The sequence below is a fragment of the Babylonia areolata genome, chromosome 26 (assembly GCF_041734735.1).
Source record: "Babylonia areolata isolate BAREFJ2019XMU chromosome 26, ASM4173473v1, whole genome shotgun sequence".
NCBI classification, from domain to species: Eukaryota; Metazoa; Mollusca; class Gastropoda; order Neogastropoda; family Buccinidae; genus Babylonia; species Babylonia areolata.
Window position 1 is genome coordinate 32181780 of NC_134901.1, and position 14568 is coordinate 32196347.

Consider the following 14568-nt stretch of genomic DNA (forward strand, 5'->3'; position numbering starts at 1 on the left):
AACTTACAACATCATACAACAATGCATTCAAGTCAAAATCAACAGCATTTTTTTTCAGAATATAACTGCTGATAAAAACCCTAAACACCTCACAAAATCTCTTGATCAAAAATCACATCACTACTCCCACTCTCTAGAAAACTCAGTCTTATCAACAAAGTTACGACTCTTTCAGTTGCAGAAATATTTACTGGGCTTTTCTCCGTCCTACGCTCACCTGATTCTTGATTGACAATTATACCTTGAATTATTTTTCTCTCCCAGCCCTTGTAATTGTGCATTCAACAATTCCAGTTCTTCAAAAGTGTTTTCATCAAAATTTTCATTCAACTGTTTTATATTGCATTCCGGTAACTCTCCTTCCTCTTTCCCACATTTTTTTTTCTTGTAACAAGAAAAGATTTTGTTGTGTGTGTGTTTGGTTTTTGTTTGTTTGTTTTTAATCTTATTTAAAAAAAAACAAAAAAAACAACAACATTTGATCAGAAATACAAAACTGAAGCTCGTCATTAGGACTATGATCAATAATATTATTATCAAAATCATAGACAGGAGGCAAGGCATATTCTTTTTTCTAGATTCAAATTAACTGTTTTTATTTCTTCCGCAAAGTTTTTGTCCCTCAACAGAAAATTGTAATATTTCAAGAACTGCCTATTTCTTTTCATAACATCTTTTTCTAGGACTAGCTCACTGAACAACAGAGTGATCAGATCGGTAGTTTTTTCCAATATCAGTACCAATAACATCAAAAAATCATCTAAGCGTCTTTGCCTTGCACTGTTAAATATTTTCCATAAATATTTTCTCTTTGTTGGAAATATATGTCTAAAATCATCAATCAGTTGATGCTCTACCATCAGGTCCTGCCTTTTTCCGTGGCCTTTGTCGGTTAGTGGTACTTCTAGCATCTAATCTAGTATCAAGCACAACATTTCAATCTCAAGCAGCTATGGTGTGTTCATTGCCAATCTGATCAATGTTGTTGCAAATAGTGGAGAAAAAAAATCTGGATTGTCACCTGTACTGGGATCATAAACATTAACAACTGTTACTCGTTTATTCAAGAGTTCACCATCTGGAAGCAAATAACAACCAATGGGGTCCCTCATTACACAGTGTATTTTATATCTGAAATCATTATTGAACAGAACTGCCACATCATTTTTATTTGTTTCTGAACAAGCAAGCCAGAGTAGCCACAGCATGACCATATAAAGTTTTCTTCATTATGAACTTAATGTGTTTCTCGGGGAGAAAAAAATATACTACTCTGTTGGTTTCTAAGAAAATCAAAAATATCTTTGCGTTTCCTAAAATCCTTCAAGCCATTACAATTCATAGTGTAAATCAAAGTTACTCATATTTCTTCTTTTTTCACATGTTTAATACAGCCATTTGAAGTCTAGAAGAATACATGAGACAAAATACAGAATGGCACTCCAACCAACAACATAGGTCAGGTTCAGCGTATCCATGCACTCTCTCTTTCTAGATACAGTGCAACCCCTGCCCCCACCCCACCCCAGTACAAGTGGGAAAAACCCAATTAAGTGACAAAATATCTTTGCGTTTCCAAACAACACCAGACACTTCATAATTAATGCGCAAAAGGTACATTCAATCTTATAGTCAATATTTTCAAAAGATGCTGACACACAACACAAACCCCTTCCTCCCAGACTCCAACAGTACAGATATTCACACCAACACATCACCCTTCACCTCCAGGCCCGTACACAACATGCAAACAAGGACTGTCACACTGTTCATAAACTCTCCAAACGTTTCCATCTCTCCACACGTTTCCATTTAGGGCACCTTGCTGATTACCCACGCATACACAAGTCAAAGTTAATCATTAAGCCTATGATCCACACGAACTGCCTGGAAAACATTTATCCCCTTTTATTGCCCCACGCTCCACATCCGGCACAAAATCACACCCGGAAAAATCCAAGACTTTCAATCAAAGCCAAGCAATAACAAGCGCAGCGAGGGATCAAACCCCCCGAGGAAATATAATGAAAATATACATCATGACTGAGCATTGAGATATGAATATCCTGCATTTCAGATCCGAAACACGGTGTCACAGGAGAAAACAATCAGCAGAGGGGAGGGTGAGGGGTGTGTTGGAGAGAGGAACCAAAACGTCACGTGATAAAGTCATGGTTAACCAAAACTATTTAAGTAGACTGGGACAGAACACAAGCTTATGCAACCCCAGGTATACAAACAACCCCCTACCACCAAACACATACAACCTCAACCACACAAACAAATACCTCCACTAAAACAAATCGGCGCTGCCCTGAGACCATCAACACGGCCGACCTGGGAGAAAACAGAGGGGCGGCTTTGGTTTCCAAACGCCGGGGAGCCAAAGCGGCTTAAACAGGAGTCTTTGCCACAGCCTCCTCCACCACCACCCGCAGTCCCTCAGCCGCGCAGAGCGGGTCTCTGTCATCAGCGTAGTCTGATCAGATTTTGATTTAACCATGAACAAATTCGATTGAGATTTCTAATGCGACGATTACGTAGATTAATTCATGTACAATCACATAAAAATTAAAATTGTAGAAGCAGAAATTGTCAGGTTTAGGAGAAAAAAATAATAAGAAACAGCACCAGCCGCCGTGGCGAAATGGTTACCGTCGCGGACTGACGGCTGGGAGGACGCGAGTTCGAATCCCAGCGAAGGTAGGTTTTTTGGCCCGTGGCCGGCTCCTACCCAGAGTTGAGTGTGCTGTGGGCTTAAATGGGGAGACTGGGACCACACAGTCGAGTGTCATCCACTTCAAGGATGCGTCTTTGGGTGTGTTCCTCTAATTACCTGACCAACACTGCAAGTGTCTGTATCTCTCGGGCCTGGTTAACGCCGGGATAGCATTATGACAGGAAGCGTAGAGTACAGCCTTGCCACGCAGTCCCAAACCAAAATGGACCTCCATAGCAACATCGTCATCGTCATCCTCCTCCTCCTTCATCATCATCCATATAAAGAAAACAGTCTCAAAGTCTGTGGCCTTTCATGCCCTGCTCTCATGGTGACCTCAGTTTCGATGCCCCTCAACTTCCGTGCTTGGGGTGAGTCCTGTTAATGTCTTCAGTGTCGGCAGATTCATGGGGGCTGTTTAAGGAACGTGGTGGCGGTCTCCACTCTGGGAGGGACGCTCACTCAGTCTGACTCCGCGACTAAGCCATTATTGTCGTTAGTAGGGGGCTTAGTAGGTGGTGTCCTAAGTACGTTAAATCAGAACAGGCACCACTGACCACCACCGAAGTGATTCAGCAGCAGTGCAGGGTCTCCTCTGGTGTGTGGCCTCCTGGCGACCTAACATTGATAGTTCCCTGCGGACTGTCGACGCTGGAACTGTGACGGACAAACCCGGGTGTGGCCGTGTATGGAGGAATCGAAATGAGCGGCGTGGGAGTAATGCCACTGAAACGGTGCAGATGATGGGGCAACATTTAAAAAAAAGAAAGAAAAAAAAGGGCTCCCTCTTTTTACTTTGTTCCATAGAGGTAAGCCATATCCCGCGGCCAGTGTGTTTGATCCGGTGAGCGAGCGGCGTGTGTGTGCTGCGCCCTCGGTCTTATCAGAATCTTGTGAAACACCGTGGCTGCGCCAATGGAATGGCTTACTTGGCGTTGTATGTCAGCCAATATGGTCAAAACGTATTCTTTTTTTCTTCCAGCTAGTAAAACTTTATTACGTTACAGTTTGCTCGACATTATTTAATGAACTAACAAGTGACACATGGGGGTGAAAGAGAATTCTAACACTTTTTTCTGTTCATGTCAAAGCACTCAAAGACTGATTAAACAAGCATTTACAAGGATTGCTGTTATGATTATGTTGATGAAGATGATGACGATGCTTATTTTATCATCATCATCTTCTAATTTTTTTTTTTTATTATTACCTGCAAAAACTGCTGTGATGATGCTTCGGACAGTTAGCATGACAGAAAAGGGCGGGGGGGGGGGGGGGGGGGGGGGGGTCCAAATCGACAACACCAATAACCAGTCTGGAGAGGATATACATGCTCTGGTAAGTAACTGCGTTCATTCCAAGTGTGGACATTCGTACACAAAGTATGTTTAATTAAATGCCACAGTGCTTTACTGACAAGGACTGCACTGACAAACAGGTATTATCACCTCGATTCAAACACTTCATGCACGTATGCACACACACACACACAAAAAAAAAAAAAAATCCACTATGCTTGTTCTGTTTCCAAGAACCTAGGTTCATAGAGAGGCAAGAAGAACAATACAACAATGCACATTAACTGCAGTGTATGGATTATATTCTTACAGTTTGCAAGGAAAAAGGAGAGACTAACAAATGCTTAAGAGATGTGAAAGGTTAAATTGAGCATCATGTTGTTTCCCACATCTGCTATTCTTTTTTTTCTTTTCTTTTCTCTCTCTCTCTCTCTCTCTCTCTCTCTCTCTCTCTCTCTCTCTCTCTTTTGTTGTTGTTGTTGTTGTTGTTTGTTTTTTTGGTTCGAATCTGGCAAGCCACTCCAAATTTATTTGACACTGGTGAACCAGCAAAAACTAAAGTGCATGTGTTCTGGCGGTCCGAGAAATAATTATCGTGATCCTTTCAGTGTGTTCTTTACTACCTGGGTAGTGTAAATATTGAGCAAGTGACTGTGCCTGAACATGTGCAGGCGAGTATCTGGTGATACTGCGTACACACCAAAACACATGAAACAAAACTTGTTTGAGCATGACGGGAAATGGCGTTGTTATTATAACAGAGTTTTTTGACGGTTCGCAATAGCCGAGTGGTTAAAGCGCTGGACTTCCATACTGAAGGTCCCGAGTTCGATTTCTCGGTAACGGCGCCTAGTGGGTAAACGGTGAAGATTTTTCCCATCTCCCAGGTCAACATATGTGCAGACCTGCTGGTGCCTGAACCTCTTTCGTGTGTATACGCAAGCTGAAGACCAAATAAACACATTAAAGATCCTTTAATCCATGCCAACGTTCGGTGGGTTATGGAGACAAGGACATACCCAGCATGTACACCCCTAAAAACGGAGTATGGCTGCCTACATGGCGGGGTAAAAACGGTCATACACGTAAAAGCCCACTCGTGTACATGTGTACGAGTGAACGTGGAGGTTGCAGCCCACGAACGAAGAAGAAGACGAACAGAGTTATTCTGGACGGTTTAAACACCATTCACCGCTAAATATATCTGTAAAAGATCAAACCAGCCACAATGAAACAAAGTGGGACATCTCGTGGCCATTGAAGTCTCCTCGGCCTGCCTGGAAGGGGATGATGCAAGCTCTGTATAGCGATGCAGGAGTGTCTCAAGTGTGCTATCTGGCTATGGTCAGCATGAATTCAGGTGACATGTCCTGCGCCAACACCGCTTTGAGATGTATGACAGACCAGGTAATGAAGTACAACATCACACGGTGCTCACTTTTGACAAGCTATTGTGCTAGAAGGCGCTTTTTTTCTTCTTTTTTTTTTTTTGGCTTGTTTGATAGCTTCTAGTCCATATAGAATTTAAACATTTTCATGTATTCGGGAAGCTGAAGTGGGTAGTGGGAGAGGGGACTGAGGGTTGTGGGGAGCAGGGGTGGTGGTGAACAACAACAGTGACTCTACTTTTCATCTGGTTTGATTAGGCTATAATGTGTATATGATATTATTTACGTATTATTCATTATTCGTTAAGTGTTGCTTTCATTTATCAAACTTAGGTAATTTTAACATATCTTTCCTTCATATGCTCATTTCGACATTTAACATTTCTTTTTGTTTTGTTTTGTAGTTGTTGTAATGTGCTCAATTAACATGTCTTATTGCAATGTGATGTGGGCCTTCTTAACCTGGTTGATCCAAGCCGTTATGTAACAAATATGCCACACACATATCGAAACATTTTTATTTAATCTGATTTACAGCAAGAGATGATCTGACGAAATGCAAAGTCACAGTGAACAGAAAGTTAGAAATTGATCAATCTCAGGCGAAAGTCCTGAAAAAACAATTCGACAATTACTTGACTGATTTTAGATATGCCCACATCCATAATTCAGCAGATATGTTCTTACATTAGTAACCGTAGCATCGAGATGACAAAGCGAGTGCGCTTTTCGAGGCACCCTACATTCTTCCATATGAATATCTAGCTTTAACCAGAATTATATGCATTGCGTAACCGAACTTACTGCGATAGCATCTGTCGGCTTCGCATTAGACGAAATTACTTGGTGTTTGTTTATCCACCCCTAAAAAGAGCTTAAAGGCAAACAGTACACTTTCCACCGCGATCAGCTTTATCGACTCATAAATCTGTACCGTATTCCATGAAAGATTGTTTTTTCGAGTCAAAAGGTGTCAGTAAGTATCAGCATATCAGGTTTTCGCAAAACACATAACAGAACACTCCTCGACTGACTGGCTAAATGTTTTTCAGGTTATTGTGAAACTGATTGAAAATAACAACAGCAACAACAACAAAAACATCTCTAAATCAAACTGATCTTGCTGCCCAACAACAGTTTCGGATATTAAAAAAAAAATCATCAGTAAGTAATACAAACTACTGATAATGATCAAATGAAAAACACGCATCATATTGTCCGTTCATGATAACTTGAATACTTTTTTCATTTAGAAATAAGAAAATAAAACGGGGGTGCAAACATTTTTCTGTTTGACACATGTACGGTTTATAGCCATGTGTGCGAGTTCTTACGTTCATCCACATGCTCTTGATACATCTTAAGACTTTCCTTTACCACAGTTTTCAACAGAACATGGCAAAGTATATTATGTTGATAGAATCAATAGAAGAAAAAACACACAAAAAACAAAAAAAACCCAGAGATACTCAAGCCTCAAGACTCAAGATGGTTTATATCTTCAGGCCTTGACCTGTCGCGAAGGGGAATTCGAACAATGTATAGCCAGTTTTCAACAGAACAACCCAAAGCAAATTCATGTTAATCGAATTCCTTTTCGAAAGGATTTCGATTCGCAGCAAAGAATTTCTACATAATCAATGATGGTAAACCCCCTTTTAAAACCTTCTCGAATATACCCAGTTAAATCATTATCTGTTTCCTTCCGACATTGCAGTCTACTGTTTATGCTCGAACCAAAACGTTTACTGCTAATTTCACGCAATACAGTACGAGAGATACTCGAGACCAAGATCGTTTACCACTCCAGGCCTTGGCCATGTTAACCGCTGAACCCCCGACAAATTGTTGTTTTGCGATGTGTTGATGATGAAGACAACGACAATGACAAAGCTCACGAAGACGTCGACTAAAGCGACGACGACGACGATGATGATGATGACTGTGATAAATATGGGTAAAAAGATTGTCATAGAAGCAAAGACCGCAAGAAACAGAAAGCAGCGAAATAAGAAATTAAAGAAGGAAGGAAAGAAATACCAAACAAAGGGAATTTAAGCACAAAAAAGGGTAGAAAAAGAAGAGGTAAAAACAAAATAGGGGAATTGAACAAATGAATGAATTAACAAAAGAAAGAAAAAGATCAAGAAAAAAAAAGAAAAAAAAATGAAAGTGAGAAAGAGAGAAGGATCACATGAGTAAGTAACGCTGTGTGTGTGTGTGTGTGTGTGTGTACGAGACCTTAGCATTTTTTTCACCCACACACACCTGAACACACACACGCGCGCGTGCGCACACGCACACATAACGCGCGCACACGCACACATGTGCGTGCCTGAAATATGATTGAACGACACAGGAAACGAATGATGAGCGCCCAATAGCAGCCGTCAGGGCTCTACCCAGGTAGGCAGCCTGTTGAGTAAATGACCCCGTATTTGTAAAGCGCTTAGAGCTTGGTCTCCGACCGAGGATAGGCGCTCTAAAAGTATCCATATCAACAAACACGCACACATAAACACGCATACACAGGCACAAACGCATACAGAGAGAGAAGGGGGTGAGAGACGGAGAGAGAAAGAACGTTAGAGAGTGAGTGTGTATCTGTGAGAGATAGAGAGAGAGAGAGACGTGGGGGGTAGTGGGGGGATGGGAGGGGGGGGTACAAAAACTTTGTCATTTGTGTAGTAATGATGAGATTGGGAGAGGAAAATTTGTGATGGTGGTGGGCATTTATAATTTGTGACTCGTAATTCGATTCTTGCGAGACAGACAGACAGACAGACAGAGCACTGAACACTGAACAGCTCTAGTGACATGGGGGTACAATCAGAACAATACTGGTGAAAACAATGAAACAGAATGTACTCTTGATCATTTTTTCAAGTTAATACAACCAAAAATATGTTGTTTTTTCTTCTTTTTCTTTTGGGTATGGAAACTCTTAACAAGTATTACTCTTCTTTCGAATACTGTATGCTTCAGCAATAATCTTCGCCAGTGATCTTACTGTATCGTCATCAAAATTTATTTTCAGCACACCCATGACATCCTTACTCCTTGCAATACTAGTTTGGAAGATGACGCATTTATCACGAACATTATCATGTGCTTTACAATCAAATGAAAAAAAAAAATTTTCTGGCCCGAGCATACTTTTAAAACTCAGAAACCAATCACATTTTTCAGAACTTTCCATTTTAGAATGCCAATTTTGTTTACATGAAGCTGTAACTCTGTTTCTAAATTCCGAAATAAAGCCCTCTTCAAATCCCACTCCCTGACACATGCATACAATCCCCAATCCATGCATAGTTAAAATCTTTTTCACGAAGTATGCCCAGTTTTATTTTCCCTTGTCCTGTTCGACGAATAACATTTGATATGCCTGTCTACAGATTCATGATATTTGCAGCCTTAATAACTTCAACCAATACTTTATACCTTTAACAAATGATTTTACACATAAAGGGTATCGACCAGTTCCTCCGTACATTAATGTATTTGACGCATGCATTGAGACTTGTAGAAAATGTTTGATGGCAAATGTATGTATTTCTTCTAAATCTCTATTTTCACAAAGTCCCCAAATTTCAGCACCGTAAGTAAGGGTCGTCTCAATATGTGAATCAAAAAGTTTCCAGAATATACATGAATCAACTGAATTTAATTTACGCAAAGATCTCAGAATTTCTTTGACCCCCTCCTTTCCCTTCTTACCTGTTTCTTAGATCATACTTTTCAAACTCAGCTTCGTTATGAATAGTATGCCCAGATATTTATAAGAATTTGTTACTTTTAAGTCTGCTGACCCATAATTCCACTTCTCATGCCGAGAAAGATTACCCCCCCCCCCACCCCCACCCCCTTTCTAAGTACCATCGCATTGGTTTTGTCAAGATTTACAGTTAATGATAAACAGTCTGCTTCTTGTTTCAACACGTTTAACTGATTTTGAAGTCCCACAACTGTGCTGGACAAAAGTATTATATTATCTGCAAATAACATAAGAAACATTTTGACCGCCTCATGAGTCATTTGGATATCGTGTTTCCCTTTTTTGGTTATCTGTATTGCCAGTTCATTGATATATATATATATATATATATATATATATAAAATAAAATAAAAAAGAGAGGGAGAAAATAGAGAAAGAAATCATTAGTGGACTCAATAAGCATCCCTGCTTCACTCCTCTTGGACAGTCAAATACTTCTGAATAATTTTATACACATCTATCACGCACACGCCAGGACTGAATCATACACACCACGAAGAGCCATATACAATTTACCATCCACTCCACATTTTCACAAAACATTCCACATTATGTTTCTGTTTATAGAGTCGAAGGCCTTCCTAAAATCTACAAAGACAACGTACAAATTTGAATTTTTCAATTGATGTGTTTGTACCAAAGAATAAAGATCAAAGATGTGATCAATAGTGCTATATACTGATCAAAATCTGGCTTGTTTTTCTTTTCTTTTTTCTCTTCTTCTTCTGCCCATTTTGCCAATCTTTTATTCAAAATATGAGTATAGACTTTACTAACAATACGAGTAAGAGCGACTCCTCGATAGTAATCTGGGTTGTTTGGGTCTCCTTTTTATAGATAGGAACGATGATGGATTTACCCCAGTCCGCAGGGAAGATACCACTACTAAACAGTCTATTAAACAGTACAATAGAAAATCTACAACAGAAATTATTTGCATGCTTTAGCATCTCACTCAAAATTTTTTCTGGGCCTGAACTTTTTCCTGATTTTAATTTTTTATGCTGTCAGTAACCTCTTGTCTACTGATTGGGTCGTTGAGCAGTGGTTCATTGAAATCCTCAGCAGCATCATCAACAACATCATTTTCATGATTAGCATCATCAAAGGTTCCAAACACAGCAGTAAAGTAATCATACCATTGTTGTGAGCTGATGTTATTGTAAATAAATGTCTTCCTATTCACTGATCTTATTGTTGTCCAAAATAAATTCGGATCTTTCATCGAATCCTTTAGTGATTGTGACCTTAATTCTTAAAACTCTCTTTCCTTTTTTTTAAAACAGACATATTCTTTTCTTTCATCTCTCCTTGCGATATCTTTTATTTACTTCAGTTTTACACCCCTGAAAACTCCTAAGAAGGCCCTTTACTACTCTCTTCTCTCTTTTAAAAAATTTTTTTTTACACTCTAATCAAACCATTCATTATGTTCTTTCTCTCCTTTTCCAAATGTTCGGACCATACGAGCAGCAGCTCCATACAACGCACGTGAAAACACACAACACAATCCTCAATATCAACAGTTAACAAATCATAAGCATTCTGTGAACATTCCTGAAAATAACTGTCAGGTTCATTTTGATATATCTCGACATTCTCCTCCGACCATATAACCCGATCTTCTCTTTGAGGTTTTTGCTGATTCTTCTCCTGTACAAATCATATTTTGTCAGTTTATTTCCACCGGCAGATGCCAAGAATATAAACTACCACCAACACGTAAGCTACAACAATACAGTATTGAATCTGAAACAAGAAAATAACCCACTGTACTACATCCTTGGGGAGAAACAAAAGTAAAAATTTCCGTCGCGATCACCATCACAAAACCCATTTACGATTAAAGCTCAAAGAAGAAACAAAAATCAAAGAGGGTTTTCCCAACGCTATTAATAGTAACATCTTTCGAATGACGTACATCAACATGTTCATTTGAATCATTGTTCACCATGTCTTCAATAGTCGACTGCTCACAACCTGTCCTTGCATTCAAGTCGCCACACACTATAATGTACACATCTTCATCTTGTATCGCCTGCAACAGACATTCTTCCATAATTAATATACCGTCCTTCAATCAGTTTCTGCATACAGTGGCCCTCGTGCGGGTACAACATATGCCGCAACTAAAACCACATCTTTATCCACATTGAAAACATTTTTATCAATTCTGATTGCCACAGTATTCGCACCCTCTAAAGTAATTTCTTTAATATACCTTTCTAAAAAATATTCTGAATACCAAAACACCTCCTGAATTCCTCCCATGTTGTGACAACTTTTTTTTGCTGGGGCAAAGAATTTCGAATAACCCGGAAAAAATGTTACGGTAATCAAAACTAGTGTCAAGAAACGTTTCTGTCTGACACACGAAATGGAATCTATTTACATAACTCATAAACTTAAAATCATTCTATTTGGTATAAAGAATTTTCACATTATAGTTAAAAAATGTCCACTCTTTTGGATGGTCAGGCCTGTCCAATATATTCCTGGCCCTAGAGTTTCTGTCACTGCCACTGCCAGGTGTGGTGTTTTCCCAGTGAACGTGAAGCTCAGTTTGTCTGCTGTCCGTGCCTCACCACCCTCCACGTGCGGGAAAGGAAAAACACCCTGGCGTCATAGCGAGAGGAATTCCCGCCACTTCGCACCCCGCCGGTCTGTCTCCCTGTGGAAGTCCCGGCACCACGTGGGGAAATCCCCTCAGTCACAGCGATGACTCTATCACGCTGGCGGGTGATCGGTAACGCCTCAACATCACGCCAGGACACCCCACCACCGCTACCACCATCGTTGCGCTTCTCTCTGGGTGCAGACCGGCCGCTGTAGAAACGCCGTTCTCACCGCGCGTGGAAGTCCTGTCAGCAGCCGGCTGATCACTGCGTTGACCCTGACCTCTGACCTCGCTGGGTGACCACACGTGTTGTGTAATGCACATGTCGCCTGACACACTCCTGTTGCTGCGCTGACCGCTGCTGTCAGTGCCCGATGCTGTCACTCCTGCTTATGTGCGAGGATCGGGCAGGGCTGGGCCGATGATCATCCTTTTCTTAAAGTAAGCCCTCTTCCCGTCCTTTCTGGCTTGGGCCACCATGTGTGCCTGGGCCGTTGTCAGGTCATTCGCCAATCTGATTCCTTTCAAACTGAGTTGTTTTGGGTTTTTTTGTTGTTTTTTTTGTTGTTGTTGTTGTTGCAGACATTCTTGTCTGTGATCAGCGACATCTTGTCCCTCCAGCAACAGAACCGCACGATCATGGGTCTGGGTTGTCCTTCTCTGGCCTGTCCCATCCGATGTGCTCTGACAATGTCGTCAATAGTCCAACTTTTCGGACTTTTTTTGTTGTTGTTGTTGTTGCGGACATTCTTGTCTGTGATCAGCGACATCTTGTCCCTCCAGCAACAGAACCGCACGATCATGGGTCTGGGTTGTCCTTCTCTGGTCTGTCCCACCTGATGTGCTCTGACAATATCATCAATAGTCCAATTTTTCGGACCATCGACACTGTTGAGGGTATCAGCCACTGCTGATGTACATGTATCGTAATCCTCACGATCACTTCTGTGAGGAATTCCAACAAATCGCAGGTTATCTCTTTGTTCTAAATTGTCCATTTGGTGTAAATAATCTTTAATTTCAACAATACACACGATTACAATGCAATCAATGACAAAAGAGCATCAACAAGCTTATACAACGTTGCACTTCAATTTTAACATGACGGCTGATGAACCATGTTATCAATTGTATCAAATAACATTTATAAACAGTAAGTAATGAAATGATGAAATAAAACAAATAATACATAATATAGTAAAATAATGCTAATATCAATATTAACATGAGATTAAATTTATTATCACCAGAGGAATCAGCCTGATAGAAGAGAATGGTGGGTAAGGTGGTGGCGGAGGGGGAACAGAGGCGCGATGAGAATTTCTGACAGATCATTGGCCAGTCCATTCAACTTTGAATATTTCTAAGTTAAAATCTATTTCAATCGGAGATAAACTGGTGAACAGTTTGAAATATGAATATATTTGTATGATTTTGGAGAACAGGGTCTCCATGCAACAGAGCTTTAACGTGGATGTAGTTTGGAGATAAAGTTAAGATTGTGTTTGCCCGAGCCATATGAAAGTCTTGACAAAACAATAGATAATGTTCAGCAGTTTCGCTTGCAGTGCCACAAGCACAAAGTGGGTCGTTTATTAAATGTCTGTTGAACATATCTTCTCTTAAGTCACTAATCCCTAGACGAAGTCGACAGTGAATGATTTGTTCCTTCCGTTTACCAAAGTAATAATAGCTAGGCACTGCAGCATCATTAGCACACAGGTAATGTTTAAGATGGCTTAAGGAATTGCTGGTTTTAACATGAATCAGGTAGAGAATTCCAGAGATAAGTAGTGGATGGTATGAATGATTTCTGATAGAGTTCAGTGTGAAATCTTGGTACGGTGCGTTCCAGTGACCTGTGTCTATGGTAAGGGTTGTTGTCTGAAACAAGACCAGGAACAAGATCATTTTAGTTAATTAGGGCATAGACCGTTAACCATCTTGAAATAATGCACAAGTTTGTGTCTTTTCCTTCTTTCCTTAAGTGTACAGAACCCTGATTCTTGGTATATTTGTGGTGAATTGTCCTACGAACAGCTCCAGTTATGGTTCTTAATGCTTCAAGCTGTGAATTTTCCAGAGAGTCTGATTGTGCATCTGTGCAATTATCCCAAACAATATCAGCATAATCAAAATGTGGTCATGTGAATGATTTGTACATAATTTCTAATGTTCTCCTATTTAACTTGTACTTATACGTCTTAAGACAAGAAACCAACATAGTTACAGCATTGATCATACTTTTAATATGTTCCTCCCATTTACAGTTGTTTTGGAGTATGACACCTAGATGTTTATGTGTGTCTGTACTTTGTAATGGTGTGATGCCAAAAATAAGAGGTAAAATTGTGTTAGTGTTTCGAGAAAATTTTAATAACTCTGTTTTCCCCTCATTAAATTTGACTTTCCATCGCTTAGCCCATGAATCTATCTTTTCTAAGTCAGAATTGAGTGTTTGTGCACGGATCTTTGGGTTGTTTAGTGCTAAGGACATACTTGTATCATCTGCATTTAGCTTAATGTTTGAATGGATGCCGTATACAATATCATTGATATAGATAAATAATAATAGTGGACCAAGTACAGAGCCTCGAGGAACACCTGCGGGTATTCCTTTGTAATCAGACTTATCACTCTTTATAACAACTGCTTGGATACGGTTAGAGAGGTAATCGAAAAACCAGTCAAGTAGTTTGCCTCGAATGCCATTCGCTTTGAACTTCAGAAGTACCTTATGCCAGACTCGATCAAAAGCTTCTGATATA

General features: G+C 40.1%; 1 protein-coding gene across 2 annotated transcripts in view; it reads left to right on the top strand.

Annotated features, from left to right (window-relative positions):
• The window catches only part of LOC143300515 (laminin subunit alpha-2-like), a 95045-nt gene that overhangs the window by 35691 nt on the left and 44786 nt on the right, over positions 1 to 14568 (top strand). The gene's annotated exons all lie outside the window — the stretch shown is intronic.